The 19602-nt window shown below is 55.8% G+C and overlaps 1 protein-coding gene across 6 annotated transcripts in view; it reads right to left on the bottom strand.

Moving 5' to 3' along the window:
* The window catches only part of SEPTIN9 (septin 9), a 170967-nt gene that overhangs the window by 26223 nt on the left and 125142 nt on the right, over positions 1–19602 (bottom strand). Inside the window, exon 1 of one of the 6 annotated variants that reach the window (XM_053567618.1) lies at positions 18187–18294. The exons of 4 other annotated variants lie outside the window; for them this stretch is intronic. The gene's annotated coding sequence lies outside the window, so the exon portion shown is untranslated. Of the gene's footprint in view, positions 1–9122; positions 9183–18186; positions 18295–19602 lie in introns of those variants that run through there. One more of the 6 variants, XM_053567617.1, reaches the window with a different exon arrangement.

The following is a 19602-nucleotide window of genomic DNA, read 5'->3' as shown; positions in this document are numbered from 1 at the left end:
AGCAGCTGCTCTCTCCTCTCCCCACCCAGCAGCCTGCGTGAGGGGAGCCACTGCCTCGCCCCCCCAACCCCCCCACCCCTGCAAGGTGACGCCTACTCCCTGCGTGCGGCCGTAGCTGGCCAGCGTCCTTTCCCACGGCTTCCCCGGGGCTTTCGGTGTGTGGTGGCATGTGAATGAGATGTTAACAATTTCCGGTTTCCTCTCCGTCCTTCTGGAGCCACAAAGCACTGAGGCGGAAGGAAGGATGGACGGATATCCTGGGACAGCTAGTGTGGGGCAGCCTGTTCAGGAAAGTGTCAGTGGGGGACAGGGTACCCAGTGGGGCAGGGACTGGGTGGCTTTGCTGGCCTGTGGCCAGGGACCCTCATCCCCTCCCACTTGCTCCCAACACTGGTGCTGAATTCAGGCCACTGGGACCTTCCAGATAGAAGCACAACGGACTCAGGGCTGGGGGGCAGGACAGGCAGGACCAGAGGGCAGGGAGTGCAAGGAGACACCGGGGTCCGTACCCACTCTGGCCACACACTGAGATTTTACCCAAGCTGCTCTCCATGCTGACAAGAAGTCCCTTACATGATGTGGCCAGGCTCCTGGTCGCTAGGCATGGCCTGAAGACATACTGCAAAGAGTGGGCGTTTCTGAGACCCCCACTAAGAATCACAGGCTTCACAGCCCAAGGATGACTTGTTCCCAGTGTCCATCCATCTGTCATCCGGCAGGAAATGCACAAGACCTGACATACGGCCAGCCCAGGCAGGAGAAGGATCCAGATCACTGGCAAAGTGGATTTATTAACAGGGCCAGGGTCTCTGCAGAGGTCCCCAAGTGGACAAGACCCCACCCCGACCCCACAGAGCTTGGCTGGGCACTAAAGATTCCAGAGGCTGAGCACTGAGCCCTGGACTGACCTGTGGACAGCACTTCATAGTTTGCAAGCCACTCACATTTAATTTCTGGCATCCTCAGTCTACACTCCCTAATAAGAACCAAGTAAGTAAACTACAGTAATATGTTCTTACAAAAACTGCAAAGAAGAAAGTTAAATGAGGGGTCCGGGGGTCTCCCGCTGCACCGACCCCACGTGTCTCCCCAGCCCAGCCCAACCTCCACCTTCTACCCTCCTCTTCCTCCTCCTGTCAAAGACCCAAGGCCTGGAACTGACCTACTGTGGAAAGACGACCTCGGAGAAGAAACGCTGGGAAGAAGGGCCCAGCTTCTTCCACCCCGCCAAGCTGGAACCTGGAGGGTGGGAGCCTGTCCCCTCCCAGGCCCCCTCCAGCCCACAGCTCCGGGAAGGAGCCACATTCAAATGGTAATTTCTCCCTGGGCCAGGAAGAGGGAGGTGGCTTGGCCCAGGCCTGAGTGCCTTCCTGGCTGCACCCCACAGGAGGGTAGACTCCACTCGGAGGCCAGCTAGCCGGAGGCCAGCTAGCCGGAGGCCAGCTAGCCGGGCAGTGGGCACCCAGACCCGGGCTGGGACCTGCACTTTGCATGCTATATAGGTTTGCAAGTGACAACAAGTATGGCACACACGTTTTACATATTACCCTGTGTGTGACACACAGAACAGTCCAGAAATGCCACAGAGTGTGGCTCCCCCAGACTCTGGCCCTGGGAGACCTGTGCCGCCACCACCACCCCACCTCCAGGAAGGTCCTATCATCTTTGAGGCTGGTGGGGGGAGGGAGGGGGAGGACATCCTCCCAGTGACCTCCCCCTGCCCCAGTCTCCTACTGGGGTGGGTCCAATGCACCCACCCACCCCCTCCTACCCCACTTCCTCTCTCACATGGCATAGCTTGCCTACCCTGTGCCTCTCCGGCTTCTGCAGAAAAGACACGAAAACCTTCCACAGCCCTTTTCTGACCTGTTCTGGGCCCTGGGTAGGCAAAGGAAACTAGAGGTCAGCAGCTGGGACCCCATGGCAGACCCAAAGGGCTACACTGTGCCCCCACCCCCCACACGGCCCCGTCCATCCTCCACCCACACTCTGGGCTCAGGTGGAACAAAGGGATCCTCAGCTTCCTAGGGCTCTCAGCGCTCCTGGAAGCATCCCTTCTGGGTGTGCACACCCACCACACACACTCTGAGGGACAAGTGCAGGTGCTCATGGCCGACCACGCGCACCCCCACCCCCCACCCAGCCTGCTGAACCACACGATCCAGCAATTACCCAAGGAGATGGAAACACATGTTCACACAAACACCTGCGCGTCTTCCCTGCATCACCACTCACAAGAGCCAAAAAGTGAAAACCAGCCACATGCCAGTCCCCTGATGAACGAAGTGGTGCATCCATGTGGGGAGCATGACTCAGCCACAAAGGAGAACTAAGAACCATCACGTGTGACAATGTGGATACTAAGCCAAGTAGAAGAAGCAGACGCAAAAAACTGATAGGAAGTATCCAGAGCAGGGAACTGCACTGAGGCAGGAAGTAGACTGGGGGCTGCCAAGGGCTGGGGCAGGTGGGAATGGGGAAGGACTGCCAAGGAGTACAAGGGCTCTTTCCAAGACGACGGATCGTGCTGGAATTAAATAGTGGTGACTATGATGGTTTATTTCCAGTCACCTTGACGGGGCTATGGTGCACCCAGATACTTGGTCAGACATTATTCTGAGTGTGTCTGTGAAGTTCAGATGACTTTAACATTTAAGTTGAAAAGCTGGGTAAGGTAATTTTTGCTCCCAGTGGGGACACAGGAGGGTCCCTATATTTCCTGGGCTGTCTCTGGCAGGCCCCACTCCCAATCTGGAAGAGGGGAAAGGTCTCTTGCCCCCCATATCCCAAACTCTAACAGCAACAACCAGGAGCCTTGGTGGGTGAGAGAAAATTCAAGTTACCCCCACTACCATGGGTGGCACAGGCCCCCAGGGAGAGGGCCTCCGCGTGGCTCAGGTTGGATTATAACTGCAGCATTCGGGTGGTGTCATTGGCTCTGCCCTTCCCAGCAGACTGAGAGAGCCCCACAGTGAGCTGGGGCACACGCAGGGTGGGGGGCTTTCCTCACCTCCACTCCGCAAACACCTGAGCTCCGCCTGGATCTCTGGCAAAATTCTATGGTGCCCAGAACTGCATCCCAGATGCTCCTGGGCCATGAAACATTTGCTGAGTCCTGGCCGTCCTAGGCACCTCATCTTAGAACCGGGTGCACACTCATGACCTAAGTAAATCAGGAGCTTCCAGAAGGCCCACCTTGCATGTCCCCACACTGAGACTCAGCCTAGGGGCTCAGCGGCTGCAGCAGCCACAGCCAGTGACACATACTGGGCATGTCTCAGTGCCCAGGTCCTCTGCTGACCCTCTTCCGTTTATGGCTGTGAAGTGGTAACCACTATTCTCCATTTTCAGACAGAGACAGTAGTTGGACAGGGCAAGAAACTCATGTAAGGCCACGTGGTTAGTTTCAGAGCACAGAGCCAGAGTTCACCCTCCCCCATGAGAGCTGCCTCCCCAAACCCTCAACTGACTTCACTGAGTCTGGGGGCAGTAGCACGGAGGTCCCCAGTGATCTGACTTCAGGGCTGAAACACCTCAGGGGCCTCCTGGCAGGGGCCTGTCCCCAGCATCATGCTGGGACCTGGTCAGCTGAGGCCGGGATGGCACCTAAGCCAGGTCTCCTAAGGGGACTGGGCCTCCCCACTACATTGGCAGCAGTGAAGCCTTTACTCCTTTCCCAGCTCTCCCCACCTGTACTCTACAGGAGTCCTCACCACACGCACTCCCTCTGCTCCCCGACCTTCCATCCTGAGCCCCCATCCCCACCCCAGGGATGCCAGAGCTCACCAGGAGGCTCTGTGCCCTCAGAACTGACCTGTCCACATGCTGTCTTTGAGGACTCTCAGCCCCTAGTGCCCCCCACCAGCTACAGAGGGGTGACCTGCAGGCGGAGGGCCTGCCCCACCCGACAGCCTTGCCCCCTCCTGCATGGGCTCTGCAGAGTCGGGAAGAGAAGCCCAGAGCGGGGCAGAAGGCAGCCTGGATGTACAGCTGGGATCCGCTATGACACTAACACATGTCCAGAAAGCCGGAAGAGACCAACCAGAGGACATTACAATGACCCTCGACCCAAGACAGGGCTCCCTGGGGACTCTTGCACCCCCTCTAAGGAGGGGGAGCCACACAACCCAGAGCCCTCACGTTGGGGGAGCCAGAAGGACGAGCACATTGCAGAACACCCAGACCTCCCTCCCCACCCTGGAAGTGTGGGCTGGACTCTGTGAACCAGGAAATTCAGGGTGACCCCCATGTCTCCACCACTCTGGACTATTCAGTCTGAGGATGCAGCTTTGGACTAGGACCTACCCTCTTCTCTAAAGAAGAGGCTCAGAGAGTCCCCTGCCAAGGCCCAGTGCCCAGCACCAAACTCACTCAACATCCAGCCCAGGTCATCTGGGCCTCTCGCCCGCCCATTCACCTGACTGACTCCTCAAGGAATGAGAGTATGGCATGAGATCAGGCATGAGGCATGGGGTATCTCTGGGGAGCTTAGGGAGGGCTGCAGCAAGGGTCCCCCAGGGCTGGGGACCGAGGCATGGTCCGTGCAGTGATGCTCCTCAACCAGGGGCCCACTGGGCCACCAGGAGCTCAGAGACTCTGTAGAGGTGCCACTGACCAGCCTGGGCTTTCTGTGGTCAGCCAGGCTCGAAGGCCTTGGCTCTCCAGATACAAGCAGATGATACTGTACCACCAGGTGCCAACCCACACCAGGTCCTGTGTAGCCATTATCAAATTTCCTCTTTGCTATCCCCATTTCACTGAGCCACAGAGCCCAAGAGGACAAGCAGAAGTCTGAGGACTCCACAGAGACCCCAGCAACCCAGCTTAGAACCTCCTGGTCCCCAGACCATCTCTGTGATGGCTTTATTCATCTGTGCTCTCACTAAGTCAATGGGGAGCCTGGCGCTGGTCTCTGAGGCCTGGAACTGGCTGGCCATGGGGGTATAGCCATGGCCATGAGGGCCCAGCACTTGCCATGGACTTCTGGCCCTGGCCAGAGGGGCCAGGCACTGGAGGACTCTGACAGCAGAAACACAGAGCAGTGACAACAGTGATACATCAGCAGAGCGCGAGCTTTGCGCTGGCTGCAGTGCCTCTCAACACGACACCCTCTCCCTCCAAGGGCCCTGGTGCAGGGGAGCGAGGTCAGGAGGCTGAGAACCTCCGGGGGACATGAAGCCACACCAGCTTCTCACACAGCTCCCCTGTGCTCCAGTGGCCTACGAACCCCTTCTGCACAGCTTCCTAGACAGAGTCTGTGTTTTTCTGCCCATCCCCAGCTCCACCCGCATCCCCCACCCCCGCTGCAGTCCCCGAGCTACAAACAGTAGCAATTCTCCCCCTGACTCAGCAGGGCTACTGCCCAGCCTGTCATCAGTCTTCAGGGCCACAGATGACACTGACAATGAGCAGTTTCTCGTGACCCCAGCTCACAACAAGGCACAAAGGACACCAGTCCCACGCCGGGGACCCCAATTCTCATAGAGGAGGGGAAGTGGGGCCAGGGGTCTTCCAGCCCAGCCTCTGCTTTGTGGGGATGTGCTCAAATCCCAAAGAAACACTGTTCCTCCACTCTTTTCCTTCAAACTCTCCCAGGAGACAAGGGCAGAGGAGTGGGGAGAGTGGCTGTTCTTGTTGGGCTCACTCGGGCCAGCCTCCCAGAAACCACAAAGTATTTGGACAAAAGTTGAAACGCTGTGGTGACCATTCATTCATCCCAACTTTAATAGTGTAAGCACCAATGGTATTCAGGATGTGGGGGCACAGGGATCAATAAAATACAGTCCTCACATAACTTCCAGTAGGAGAGAGGACGCAGGGCAGTACAGGCTCAGGGCTGAATCTGTCCATTTATCTCCTGGCCCTGTGGTGACAGGCATCTGGATAGAAGCCTGGGAGATAAGAGATAAGGATCTGGGAGGAGGGAGAACGTCTGTGCACATACCACTGGGAAGAGAGGCAAGGACAGTGTTCAATGACCAGATGACCTAGCCACCTTTTGGGGGACAGGCCTTGCGGGTGCAGAGCCTCAGGGAAGGGGTGCTGTAAGCCAGGCTGGACAGAACAGAGCAGCTGTGAACCTCCTTCCTGAAGGCCATGCAGGCGTCAGGGCTCAGCGCTGGTGACTCCAGCAAGCCCCCCATGCCCAGCCAGGAGTTGGGGTTCCCAGTGCAGCTTTGGACACTTGGGAGCCAGCACCTCACAGAGGGTACCCCCTGCCCACAGCTTCAGGAGAGGGACAAGTTAGAGGTACTTCTCCATCCCTAAACCCAAATGAAAACATCTACAAATTGCATTTCAGCCAGCTAGCTGGCCAGAGGGCAGATGGGTTATCATCTTCCAGGCACTTTACACTAACTCCACCCTCCCTCCCCAGCACAACCAAGGCCCAGCCCCCTGCACCCCCACCCAGTAGATCATTAACTCTGCTCTGGAGATTTGTGTGGGGAGTTCTGCAGGGAGCTGCAACTTCAGGGTGCCCCTCAGAGCACCGTGGGCAGCATATCATTCTCAGTGTTGAGGAGGCTGAGCCCAGTAGGGCGACTCCCCCCAAGCCATGCAGACTCTACACTTGTCTCTTAATGAACCCCTGAGAGGTCTGAGGTGCTGAGTGTACCAGAATCGCCCCCACCTACCAAGTGGGGGCGAATGGGACCCTCACTGGGCTGTAATTAGATTCCTCATAAAACTCAATTCCTCATAAAACTCACATGGGAAGAGAATGTTCCTGGGAAAGCTTCCTAGGCTCCTCAGAGCTCCTGGGAACAGGTCCCTACCTGCTCAAGGAACCAGGTTAGCGCTGAAGGAGCAAATCAAAGCTCAGGGCTGGAGGCAGACGTCTGGTGAGGAGGCCCTGCCGAGGGCTGTGAGCTCTGCAGGAAGCATCTTCCCTTCCCCAAAAATCTGGGCTGTGGGAAGCTGGGGCCTTCCGGGCGGCCAGCACCAGGCTATATACAGCCCCCACGCCTTTCCAAAGCCCAGTTGGCCTGGATGACCTGTGCCACGGTGGGGGCAGAAGAGGACACCAAGTGAGCACCAGCCCTACCCCTCATCCATTAAAGTAAAGTGGTTGTTCCCACACACTCAGCCAGTGCAAGAGGGCGGAAGCCCAGTGACATCCGGGGTGGTATGGGAAAGCCGGCACAAGGCTGAAAAGTACAGGGAATCAGATAACGGAAGTGCAGCCACCATGGTGACTATGGTGACCAGCTTCTTAAGGAGAGACCTTTGACACCAGCAGGGAAGCTGCAGGCTGCCCCAGGCTGGTGGGGCTGAAGGGTGCCTCCCCTATCTGACAAGCACAGCCGGTGGCACAACAGGAAGTTGGGGAGGACAGGGCTGGGGGTGGGGAGTTAGTCAATCCAGAGACTCTGGTTGCCCAAGTGGGAACAGGGCTTCTGGAGCAAGAACCTCGAGGAGCCTGTCCTCTAAGACCAGGGCAGTGGGTTTGGTGCTCAGAGGGCGACCCCCACAGGCCCCTGAGAAGACCCAACTTTGACTTGGAATAGTGGTGAGACCACAGCACTTCCCATGAGAGCAGGGCCCCTTGGGACAGAAGTCTCGTCTACTCCGTCTCAGGATGCCCCTTTCTCCCACCATAGATGTACACAGGAGGCTGTCGTCCCCACACGCCAGCTGAACTTCCCTGTCACTGTCGAGAAGGCTGCCCACTGGAGCAGGGGCTGGTGGACAAAGACACAACGCAGCCCACACTACAGTGTCACAGGTGTCTCAACACAGAAATGGCCAAAGGACAGGAAGGTGGGCCAGAGCTCCGCAGCAACACAGGTCCCCAGAAATGGGCATGAAAAAGGTGAACTGCACCAGGGCCTCCTCTTGCAGTCACACCTTAGCCCAAAAGAGATCCCAGGAGAAGCAAAAATGAATCCCACCTCTCCAAAGAGGACACCATGAGTGCTGTTTCCCACTCCCAGTTGGTTAAATACCTTCTTTCCATTTTCTAAAAAGAAGCCCCTTGGGTGGCCAGGGGGAGCTGGGCAAAGAGGACATTTACGTAAACAGCAGGAGGCTGTCAAGTTTCCAGGTAGAGCAACAGTGAATGACAGAGAACCACACCCACCATCAGGGACTTTTCCACCGCCTCCTCCTCTAACGGGTTTTTCTGTGTGAGATCTGAATCAAATTCCAGCACCCAGAACAGATCTGCCAGAAACCACACCCCCCACCCACACAGCCTGCTTCCGGGTGGCAAAAAATTTAAACTTCTCTTTGGTGATCACAGATGCTCCCCAAACCTCTGACAAAATGCAGCAGATTCCACATCAGATAGGAAAGAGAGAAGGGACAAACAACGCCTAGTGGAGTCAGCCCCCATGGGATATTTGGGATGAAGTTTCCAGGCTCGGTCGGCACTGACTCCCTGCCTCCCAAGCACCTTGTCCCTCCCAGCCTTGGTGCAAGAGCCCCACATCCCGCATTGGCTATGTAAGTTTTGGTATTGGGGTTCTCCCAACATCCCAGCTGGCTGACAAGCCCCATCCCCAGCCCCCTCACACACAGGGCTCTGGAAATCAGACACTCACACTCCCCTCTCCAGCCCCCAGCAATACCCCTGCCGGCTTGCCCCAGCTCAGTCCAAGTCCCCATCCCAGGAACCTGGAGCCTGTACCCTGCCTGCATTTCCAGTAATCTGCAGGATGTCTTCAGGAGCCCAAAAGGCTGACGATCTCAGCATCCCAGTGGAGCGATTTTAAGAGAAAGTGGTGGCCAATTCGCATTTTTTTCTAGCCCTCCTGCAAGTCAGGGAAGCCCGTTGCAAAAGGCAAAAGGGAAACTCAGTCTAAGAAACTCCCAACAGGAGGAGACTTAACCACTCAGCTTAGTTGGCCAAATATTTACAAAGAGATAGCTGTGACCACACAAAGCCCTTTTCTTCTATTCTGCGACCGAAAATCTGGTCCCCTCATGAAGACCGAGCTCCCAGCCACCCTTCTCCCTGCGACCCGGGGCTGTCCTGCCTCCCGAAGCCCGGGCTGGGGGTAGCAAGGCTCCTAGCCCCACCACTGCTGCGGACATCGGGGGACCGACCCCTGGTGGCCGCACCCCCTGGAGGCCCCCCAGCTGCGGTACAAGACTGGGGAGAACAAAGGAGCGAGACTCACCCCAGCAGCTGAGAGTCGGCAGCGCTGGACGCCGAGCACCGCAGCCGGCCCGCCCACCGGGTCACATGGCTCGGAGCCGAGCAGAGGATCAAAGGGGCTTTGTGGCCGCGGAACAAGGAGCCTCCCAGAGCGCGGGGCAGAGGTAGGGAGGGACCGCAGCAGCCTGGGAAACAAGGCTCGCTGGGAGCTGCTCAGAAGGGGCAGGGTAAGGGAGCAGGAGAGAAGAGGGGCACCTCTGCTAGTGCTGGAACAGCATTGACCCGTGCTGTGCTGCGTGAAGAGCCAGCCTCAGAGTCCCCACCCTCCACGGGGATCAGCCCCTGAAAAGTGACCAGGAGCCATCTATGAAGAGGAGGAAGACGGTGCCCGGCCATGCAGAGCAGTAGGCAGACCCAACACTGCCCTGGGCACCCTCTCTCCTCCCCACGTGCTCAGACACCCCCACACCTGGGCTGTCAGCTGATCTAAAGCCCTGAGCCATCCAGCCAGGCTTCTGGGCAGCTGAGGTGTCCACCTGGGTGTGCTGTGCCAGCCAGGACAGGAGGGGAAGGGGCAGCAGCCAGGCCTCACCCTAAGCTCCTCCCCCTGGAACCTCTAGATTCCTCTGGATCAGGCTCAGGCTCCTCCAACTTTTCCAGCCCGTGGGGGGCCAGTGAGTCAGCCTCTGCTTCTTCCCACTCCCCACAAGCTTCTGTGATGTTCTGGGACTGGCGAGGCACAGGGCAAGGGGGTCCCCAGAGAAGGGAGCTGATCCTACTAGGGCTGGGCCTGGACACTGGGATCTGCCAGACTCAGCTCAGAGCCACGACCTTTGACCCTACAGAGTCACTCCCAGGCTCAAGTGACTCCAGGCCACTCCTATTGCAGGAGAGAGTGATGTACCAGGAGGAGCTGGTCCCTGGGCCTGCTGGGGGCAGGAAGTTCCCTGTCAGGAGGAGCCTTGGGGGATTCCCCAGGAGGGCTCCTCCTGGGGAGAGTGGCTGAACTCACAAAGCTGTGCCCATGGCCAAGGGCCCCTCTGCTGGGTGTTCCTGGGGCCCCACACACTTTTACATTCCCCCACCTGGCTGGTGGTTGATGCCCCAGGGAGCCCACTCTATTGACCACACAGGCAGGCTGGCCACGTCCAGCTGGACACTCTGGGCGTCTCAGAAGCCAGCAAGTCCCCAGAAGCAGTCACTGCTCCCCACTTCTGATGCTCCACTCTCCCGTCTTGGGGGCTGCTGGCCCACACCACTCCACACGGTCACGCTGCACAGCCATGAGGAGCTGCCGCCGTGAGCTGGAGGAGCGTCAGTGAAGCACTGCCTGTCCAAGTTCCTGTTCCCATCACAACAGAAGGAAGACCAGGGTCAGCTCAGAGACAGGGGTTCTGAGTCAAACATCTGTAGAACGGGCACCCCTCAGCTCCAGCCCCCAGAGTTAAGCAAGATGGGCGTTTCTGGACCAGGAAGAGCAGCCGCTCAATTCTCAGCTTCCCTTTCCTCTAATAGCTGACTTCCCCAGGACAGGGAACTGGGAGAATCTGTCCTCTCTAACACCCAGAGCCCAGCCCAATGAACCCTGCAGGGAAAATCCAGGAACTAGGGATGAAGGACGCCAGGAGGGACCCCTGTCTGGCCTCAAACACTCTGCCTCCACCCCACACGGCTCCCCACTCTCCACAAGCAGAGGTCTCCTCTGGACCCTCGTGCTACTCTCCAAACCTCCTTCTGCCTAGCCCTCCATCTGTCCTCCTGCCCCAGCCCAGTCTGGCCCCGCAGACCACTCTACCAAATAGCCTGCCCTTCTCCCATCCTGTACCTCCAGATTCCTGGCTTGGGATGTGGGCAGCCTGGGTGCTTTGCCTCGTGGACGCCCCTCTTGCAGTGCCCCCTTGCTAGTCACCAGTGAGGGTCTCCAGACCACAGGAGAGGGAACCCGCTCTGTCCTCCAGCACTACTCAGAACCCCCTGCCACTCAGCCCACACCACATATCCAGGGAGAGCAGCTTGAAGTCTCCTTGGTCACACCTGTACCGTGCAAGGCACAGGTATAACCTTGAACTTTCTAGTAACTACATTATAAAAAGTAAGAAGAAGCTGGGTGCAGGGGCTCACGCCTATAATCCCAGTACTCTGGGAGGCTGAAACATGTGGATTGCCTGAGCTCAGGAGTTGGAGAACAGCCTGAGCAAGATGGAGACCCTGTTTTTACTAAAAAAAAAAAAAAAAGAAAAGAAAAGAAAAAATTAGCCAGGTGTCCTGGTGCTGCCTGTAGTCCTATCTACTTGGGAGGCTGAGGCAAGAGGATCACTCAAAACCCAGGAATTTGGGGTTGCTGAGAGCTACGATGATGCCACAGCACTCTACCCAGGGCGACAGGTGAGACTCTGTCTCAAAAAACAAATGACTGAATGTTTGAGCAAATAAATAAAATCTCAGAAGAAACAAGTGACCTTAACTTTAATCTATTTTACTTAACCTAACATGGCCAAAAACCTCACCAGTTCGACATGTAATCAATACAAAATGACCAAAGGTATCTCACTTTTGTTTTTCCACGCTAAGACTCTCAAATCCAGTGTGCGTCTGATATTCACAGCACCTCTCGATTGGGAACAGCCATACACAGCCAGTGCCCACTGTGCTGGACAGGACGGCTCTCCATTCTCTCAGTTTTATCCTGGTATCACACCAGATCATCACAGAACGTGGATTTGAGCCGGGTTGCTACTTGAGGCCCCCAGAGGCTCGTCTCAGCACCAACCATGTCTACAGGCCACGTGTAGGGGTGCAGAGGACACGGAGAGATGAAACGCACAGTGCTGGTGCCACAGATCCCTACATCAGTGTCCCCCTCCTGGGGCTATCCTGGGCACATTTCTCTAAGCTTCTCCTGAGACACTGATTTGCTAGACAGGTGCTAAGCATTATTCAGACCACCCCAAAGACATCAGTCACTGCAAATGCCAACTCATCCCTCTCCCAGGGTGTCCCCCATCTATTTACCTGGCTCATAAGTGCTTACGCTGGACAAACCCCTGACTCAAAAGCAGCCCGACACTGGCTTGTCCTGGTGAGCTAGACCACAGGAATTTCCCCCAGGAGTTAAGAACTTGTTTTTTTGTCGGGGCTGAATTTGAACCCACCACCTCTGGTCTATGGGGCCAGCACCCTACTCCTTTGAGCCACAGGCGCCGCCCGGAGTTAAGAACTTTTATGGAGAGCCCTGAAGCTGACAGGTTATGCCGACTTGCGGGGTACAAAACTATTTGGTGCCATTTGCAAAAAAGGATGATGCTTGGTGGACACGCCAAGAGGGGAACAAGGGGAGGCGAATGTGGCACATCCAAGCCCTTCAATGCCTGTCTTTCTGGAGGCCCAGGTATCCCCCACCTGGCTCCCCTGAGTGTATCCTTCCGATAACTAACTCATGATGCTGGTGTTTATTTAAAGTCGCACAGAATTGCATTTATTAAAAGAGAATTTATAGGGCAGCGCCTGTGGCTCAAAGGAGTAGGGCGCTGGAGGTGGCAGATTCAAACCCAGCATCGACCAAAACTGCAAAAAAATAAAATAAAATAAAAGAGAATTTATAGAGACAGAAAGACGGGTGCTGCCAAGGGCTGGGGGGATGAGGTTTCCTTCCAGGACAATGAAAAAGTTCTGGCAAGAGACAGTGGAGATGGTGGCACGACCCTGTGTGTACACTACATGTTACTGATGGTGATTTTTATGTTCTGTGTATTTTAACACAGTAAAAAAATTAAAAATGCATTGAATGTTGTCTTTTTGTCCCCTTGAGCCTGTTTTATTGTTTTATACCTTAAAACCCAAAGGGCCCTAAGGGCAAATCAGGAAGTTGAGTAACACCCCCTCCCCAGCCTGTGCAGTTCCCTTACACTCGAGAGGGTGTTTGTAGATGCAACTGAAGATAGTGGGATGAAGAGATATCCAGGTGGGACTTAAAGGAATCACAAGTGTCCTTAAGAGAGAACAGGAGGTCTGGCTACGGAGAAGAAGCAGCCTAGTGATGACTGAGGGAGAAACTAGAGTGATCCAGCTATGAGCCAAGAAGGCCAGCGGGCACCAAAGCTGGAAGAGGCCAGGAACCGATTCTCCCCTGCAGCCCCTGGGAGCCGGGCCTGCCCATACTTTGGCTACAGCCAGGTGAGACTGATTTCAGACGTGTCACCTTCAGAGCCATGAGCCCCAGGTTTGTGGTCACCAGCTGCAACAGGGAGCTAACAGCCCAGCCCACACCTCCACCCACAGTAATGTACAAGATGACTTGAACAGATGAGGGAAGACTCTGAGCTGGGAGGAGAACACACTCAAGTCCTTCCAGCCCCCAGCGAGATCCGCCCTGATTTTCCAAGACTGCTGCTCCTGGGCTACCCTGAGCTTGAGCCACATCCACAAAGATGTGTCTCAAAGCAGAAGAAGTGCCCCTCTGTTGGGCATCAGCTGACAGCAGTGGAACAAGGCCTGGTGACGTGCTCACCACGTGTCCATCACCTACCAGCAGCACCATCATCTTTCTGAGGAGGCTCCCAACACAAGGGTCACAGGGGAGGTGGTCAGCCTGTCCTGAAGCAGGGGCCTACTCTGGAAGCTGCAGGGGATAGTCAGGACTCCACCTCCAAGAGAGCCAACTGAGAGAAGGGAACAGCACTGCCTCAGAGGCTGATACCTGCCAGGAAGTGCAGAGACACCCACCTGCAGCAGCAGGAGAAAGAGGATGTGGTTTTCAGAGCTTCCGTCTCCACAACAGCCAACACATGCATGTGAGCATACACACAGGCACACACACAGAGGTCCCAGCCCCTTCATCTCCTCCTGCCAGGTTTCTAGGCCACTGTGAAGCCAGGTTGCCAGCACAAAGCTCAGCCTTCCTGTCAAGTCTTTTCCAATCCACCCGGGTAAGACTCCTGTGGGATGCAGCAGATGCCAAGAAAAATATCCCTCACTCTCCTCTGTGGCCAGTGGCTGGGCTCCTGCACCAGGAGCAAGGGACAGGGCTGGGCAGGCAGGGATGTTGGTTGAGGGCTGATGTGCTTCCGCAGCCGCAACACCCAGAGGCAGCCCACTGGCCTCCCTGCAGGCCGACCTGGAGAAGGTGCTGGCAGTACCCAGCAGCCCCTGCTGTCCCTGGCCCCTGAGCTGTGCCCTGGCAGGCATGGTGGGAGTGAGTAGCCCCCCGCAACATTTCCGGGCAGGGCAGCTGCTTGCACTGAGCTGGCTGCTCTGTCACGTTCAGGACATCTTTCTTTTTCTTCTGGTTCTTTCTCATCTCACTCAGCCTAGGAGAATGGTCAGGATGCCCCAGTGTCAAAAACAAGAAAACCCCTTTCTCTTTGACCCAGCTACTGAGGACCCCTCCCTGTCCGAACAACCCAACCTCTTAAAAGCTGGTCTAACTGCAACTTCTGTCTTTCCTCCACCACCCACTCAGTCCTTAATCGGCACCATCTGGGGTCTGCTCATCCTGCCGTTCAAACTAGGCTCTTAATAAACTCCCCCAGGCCTAAGTCCAGTCCCACCCTCTCTGACCTCAGGGCAGCATTTGACCAGCATGAAAGGGCTCTTCCCCAAATTCCCTAGTTCAGGGTGTGGATGGCTCCCAGGGGTTCCCTCACTCCCATGTAGTCTCCTGGGGTGACCACACCTCTGCCCCTAGCTTCCTGGCTCAGGTCTCCCCACTTCTGACTCAGGGGCCCACTGTTGCCCCCACCCCACCCCCAGTCCTAGAGGTCACTTCCCCCCAGCCTCAAGTCAGTCCCTTCCTGCCCAGCCCATGGGTTCAGGCCTGGCCATGCTCACGACACCTATGCCCACTTCCTGTCTTGTGGTCTCCCACCTGTGCAGGGCCCTGCTGGGTGACCCCTCCTACTCTGTCGCTCCTCCCCTCCCCCAACAGCTTCTGGGGCTCCTCTGTTAAAGTTCAAGTTCATCCCTGGCATTTGAGGACCTTGCTGACTGGGACTAACAGACAGACACACACCTCCCAAGGTCATGGTAAGAGTTTAGAGCTGAACATCCCCAAGAGACACTGGGGTGCACAAGGAGGGTGGAGCCCATGGCTCCTTTGCTATCTAAAGCAGCTTCTGTCACTCTGAGGTTTAACCCCTTCCTCCCCTGGCCCCGGCTGCAGAACTAAAATGAACCAGCACAAATTCTCAGCTCCAACAGAGAACTGGAGTTAGACCCAAAGATCTGTGCAGTTCCTGCTGCCCAAACCACAGCCAAGAGGCACCTGCCAATTCAACAGACAATACTTGGTTGGGATTTTTATGAAGGGTTGCCACATTGCCTGCTGCCTGGTTGGGACTGCTCACCCCTACCTGCCTTGCAGGGGAACAAAGATACCCTTGAAGGAGTCTAGAATATATCACTGTGGCATTTTGAGCACTAGGGATTCAGGTTGCTGAGATCTTTTATCCACCTAAAAGCAGAGCCTGCTGCACCCCTACTGCACTCAGAAGAACTCAGCTGTCATAAATCTCCTCCCTGGGAGGAACCAGGAAGACTAATCTTATCATGAAAGCTGAGACATCTTCACCCCACACCTAGACAGAGGTGGTTGCAAGACTATCCGACCTCCCATCTCATCTCCCAAGGGCCTATTCAGCTTTCCAAAAAGTCATTTGTTTCCTGTAAATATGCTCTTCCCACCCCCACCCCTATTAAGATGGTATATAGGCCCTAAATTCTAACTGACCCTTTGAATGACATTTTTCTGTGAAATCTCACATGTACACAATTATATGTCTTTTCTCTTGTTAATCTATCTTTTGTCAGTTTAATTTACAAACTCCCCAAACACAGAACCTAAAAGAGTAGAGGAAATGATTTTCTTCCCCACACCTACAAAAACTCTCCCTCTTCACTGCAGCTCTTTACCTTTCCCACCATGGCCAGCAATTTAGAGCTGGGATTCTCAGAAAGTCTGGGAAAGCAGGACCCGCAGGATGCTCCGTCCCACAGGGGTGCTGGGCAGGCCCGCCAGGAGGAACAAAGTGGGACTGTCAAATGTTTACTTCTCGGGCTGAAAGTGAAACTTTTGGCTGTACTGGCACATAAATGGCAGTGATCTCCTCTGCAGCCACACGGCCAGGTGACCCAGAGACATCATAACCGCCTTGAGACTCAGTTTACTTACCCCTAAATTAAGTGAAATAAATCCACCTGCTGTTTGGCTTCTTGAGAGGCAGTTGCTCAAACTTCCTGCCCTCCCTTACAGGGTTTGGTGAAGAGCGTGTAAGTTAACAACATAAAACCTCTTTGAAAACCACAAAAAGCGTCTAAGCAAGGAGGGGCCAGCCACTCCAGGCCTGTTTTCGTGACCTGCAAAAATACCCACAGCCAGAGAAAGCCTTGTTTTTTCCTCCAGCCTGAGGTCTGATGGCTGCTCAAGCTGCCCCACATGAGACTTTTGTCAACCCCAGACCTGCTCATGGGGGTGTGGGACACAGGTGAAATCCTTCTGTGCCTTTGGCAAAGACACTGGGACAGGTAAAGCCCTCACTCATGGAACTGAGATGCTTATTGAATCAGGTCCAAACCAGCCCAGCCCTCTACTCTGCTCTCTCTTCCCAGAACCGGAAGCTCCAAACACTGGGGCTGTGAAGCCTCTGGAACAGCACCTGTGGCTGTTTATTCAGGGACAGGGCCCACCTTCCTGGCTGGTCCTTTGTGCCAGACCCTCCCTGTCCAGGGGCTACGAAACCAGCCAAGGTCTTGAGGGCTCCATCACCCAACTGTGCATCTCATCTGGGCAACAGGCTTGTGGGCTTAGAGTTCAAATCTGGCTCCACACTGCTCAGCTGGGCGGCTTTGGGCACCTTTCTTAACCTTGAGAAGGCGTGTTCTCATCCCAAAAGGGGGAAATGGAGGAGAGTGAAAAGGAAGAGAGATGCTTGTGCCCCGCTGGTACCTGGGAGCCTGGCAGCGGATCCAAACTCGCCTTGCGGCCTCCTCCTGCGTGAGCAGCGTGGGCGGGAGCCAGCCGAGAGGCAGGCAGCAGCTGTCGGCTTTGGGCCCCTCTGAGCTACTCTGAGTTGGAAGTGAAAAAAGGAATAAGCAGAACCGGCTCACTGACAACGACTTCCATGTATCCAAAAGCCGGTGCCTTAAAACCCTGGTGGTGCAGAAGGTGGAAAGATCTGGGCAAGTTCTCTTTTAAAGGCGTGTTAGAGATGTAAAACGCTGTATTTTACCACCATATGCAAGTTCCAAGCGGGAACATTGTCTGTTGCTTCACTGCTTCATGCCTTGCCTAGGTACCGAGGCCCCCCCACCCGATCCCCCCAGTATTGGCAGCATCAGGAGCAGGGTCCCAGAGCGTTCACAGACACAGGCCCTGACTGCTCAGGCCTTAGACTCAGGGAGGAGACAGGAAAGTTAAAAGACAGTGGTAATGGGACAAATGGGGACCAGGCATGGGGATTTGGCAGCACTTGGCAAAGGCTTGCTGAGAATGGTCTGCTGAGGCCTAAAAGAGGGCCCGATTTTGCAGGAAGCAGAGGCAAAGACCCGAAGGCAAGTCTCAGAGAAGCCAGTGAGGACAAGTGACTGCAGGCAGTCGGCAAGAGAGGGACCTGAAGTCACAACCTGCCTTCAACGTCACTCCCTATAACCCTCCTTCCTGGCCAGGAGCTGAGAAACCTGCCTCGAGCTCCCTGCATGACCCTGGGCTGGTCACAACTTCCCTGGGCCTCAGTTTCCTCGCTTGCAAATCAAGCAGACAATTCTAAAGTCTCTTTCAGCTACAAAATGCTAAGTCTGAAAAAAAAAGGCACACAGGAGGAAGCATGTGCGTGGGCCACACCCTCGCCCCCACCTGCAAGAAGGGGACATGGTTTTGACGCTGTTTCTTTCCCACCCAGCCGAGGATGAGCCGTCCTACTGGCTATGACGCTGGAAGAGTCTAGGGGAGCCCCACATCTCCATGGCTTGAGATACCTGAGAGAATCTCTCCTAATTCCTCCAGGGTGGGAGCGCCACTTCCTAACCATGTTACGGTTCCTGTTGTCGCTATAGAACACTACAGCAGTAATAGGAGGCTTAAAACACAGTCTCACCAGGCTGAAACCGAGCTGTCGCAGGACTACCTTCCCTCTGGAGGCTCCAGGGAGAATGTTCCCTGTGTTTTCCACCCACATTGCTGGGCTCACAGCCTCCCTCCTCCACCAAGTCCTTCTCACGCTGCACCACTCAGCAGTCTCTGCCACTCTGAAGAACCTTTGTGACTTCCGGGGGCCTGCGGAGACCATCCAGGGTTGTAACCTCCCTATTTTAACAGCTGACTAGCAGCCCTAGTCCATCTGTAGACTAATTCTCTGCCTTGTCATCCAGCACATCCCCCAGTGCTGGGGATGAGGGCATAAATCGTGTCTAGGGTCCTTATTCTGCTGCTCCCACTACCCAGGTGCTGGAGGGAGAAGAAGGGCAGGAGCACAGCCCCGGAGGCCACCTGCTCAGGGGCAAGTCCTGGCTCCATCAGTCTGGAGCCAAGGGGCCCTGTTATCTCGGAAATGGGGACCAGGCCAGGGAGCCTCCTTGAGGCTGCCATGTGGAGGGAAGCAGTATGTGTGTGGCACTTGGAGTAGGGCCCAGGCTGCGAATGGCTCTGTGACCATCTGTTCCCTCATGGCAGTCTTGTAAGAACTGTCTGTGTCCTGACAGCCTCTCCTACCCATCACTTCCTTTTGCCCAGGCCCTCCAATAGTCATGTCCCACATGACACTGATGGGTCACGGGTTCCTTGTCCATGCCCAGCCGCAGGAGACACAGCACAGGACAGGGCCAGGAGCCAAGAACCAGCCACAGTCACCAGCCCAAGCCAGTGTTCCCAATGTTACCTCTGACCTGGGGCAGGGCCCAGGAGACGCTTCTGGAGGTGCCCACAGGCAGCAGGGCTACAGGCCAGGGCACCAGAAGGGGCTAGGCACAGTGAAAACCCTCTGAGGACAGGAGCTCCATTCTTAGCCCCTGACTAATGATTCTCCTAGGATACACGTAGGGCTCACCTAAGCTCTGTCAGCGTGGCACTTGGCCACCACAGAAGGGTGACCAGGAGTGATGGTTGGCCCATCTGCAGCCTTCCTGCCAGAACCATTAGAAGACCAGAGTGGTCCACAAGCCCTTGCCTTGTCCCTGATGGACAAGAGATCCCCAAGAGTACAGACAGTCCCCTTTCCCTCCATGAGAGACAGCCGGTTCCATAAAGGGTGCCACTTGTCTGACAAAATGAATGTACTCTCTCTGAGCCCAGGTTATTCAGGCTTCCCATGGGGAGGTCCTGGAGTGAGGGGTGACTGGTGGGGTGGGGGTGTAGTGCGGAGGGCCAGTGGTCTGTCTCTGGGAACCAGGCTGCTAGTCCTGGACTCAGGGCAAACCACAGAGGCCTCACCTGTCTCCAGACTTCTCATTTCCACCTACTTCTGCACCTTGCTTCCCTCACAGGGCCCTGCTGGCATAAGACAGCCAGAGTCCAT

This window comes from Nycticebus coucang, chromosome 18, assembly GCF_027406575.1.
Source record: "Nycticebus coucang isolate mNycCou1 chromosome 18, mNycCou1.pri, whole genome shotgun sequence".
NCBI lineage: Eukaryota > Metazoa > Chordata > Mammalia > Primates > Lorisidae > Nycticebus > Nycticebus coucang.
The sequence above is the reverse complement of the archived record's forward strand: the minus strand, read 5'-3'. Positions and strand labels throughout refer to the sequence as shown.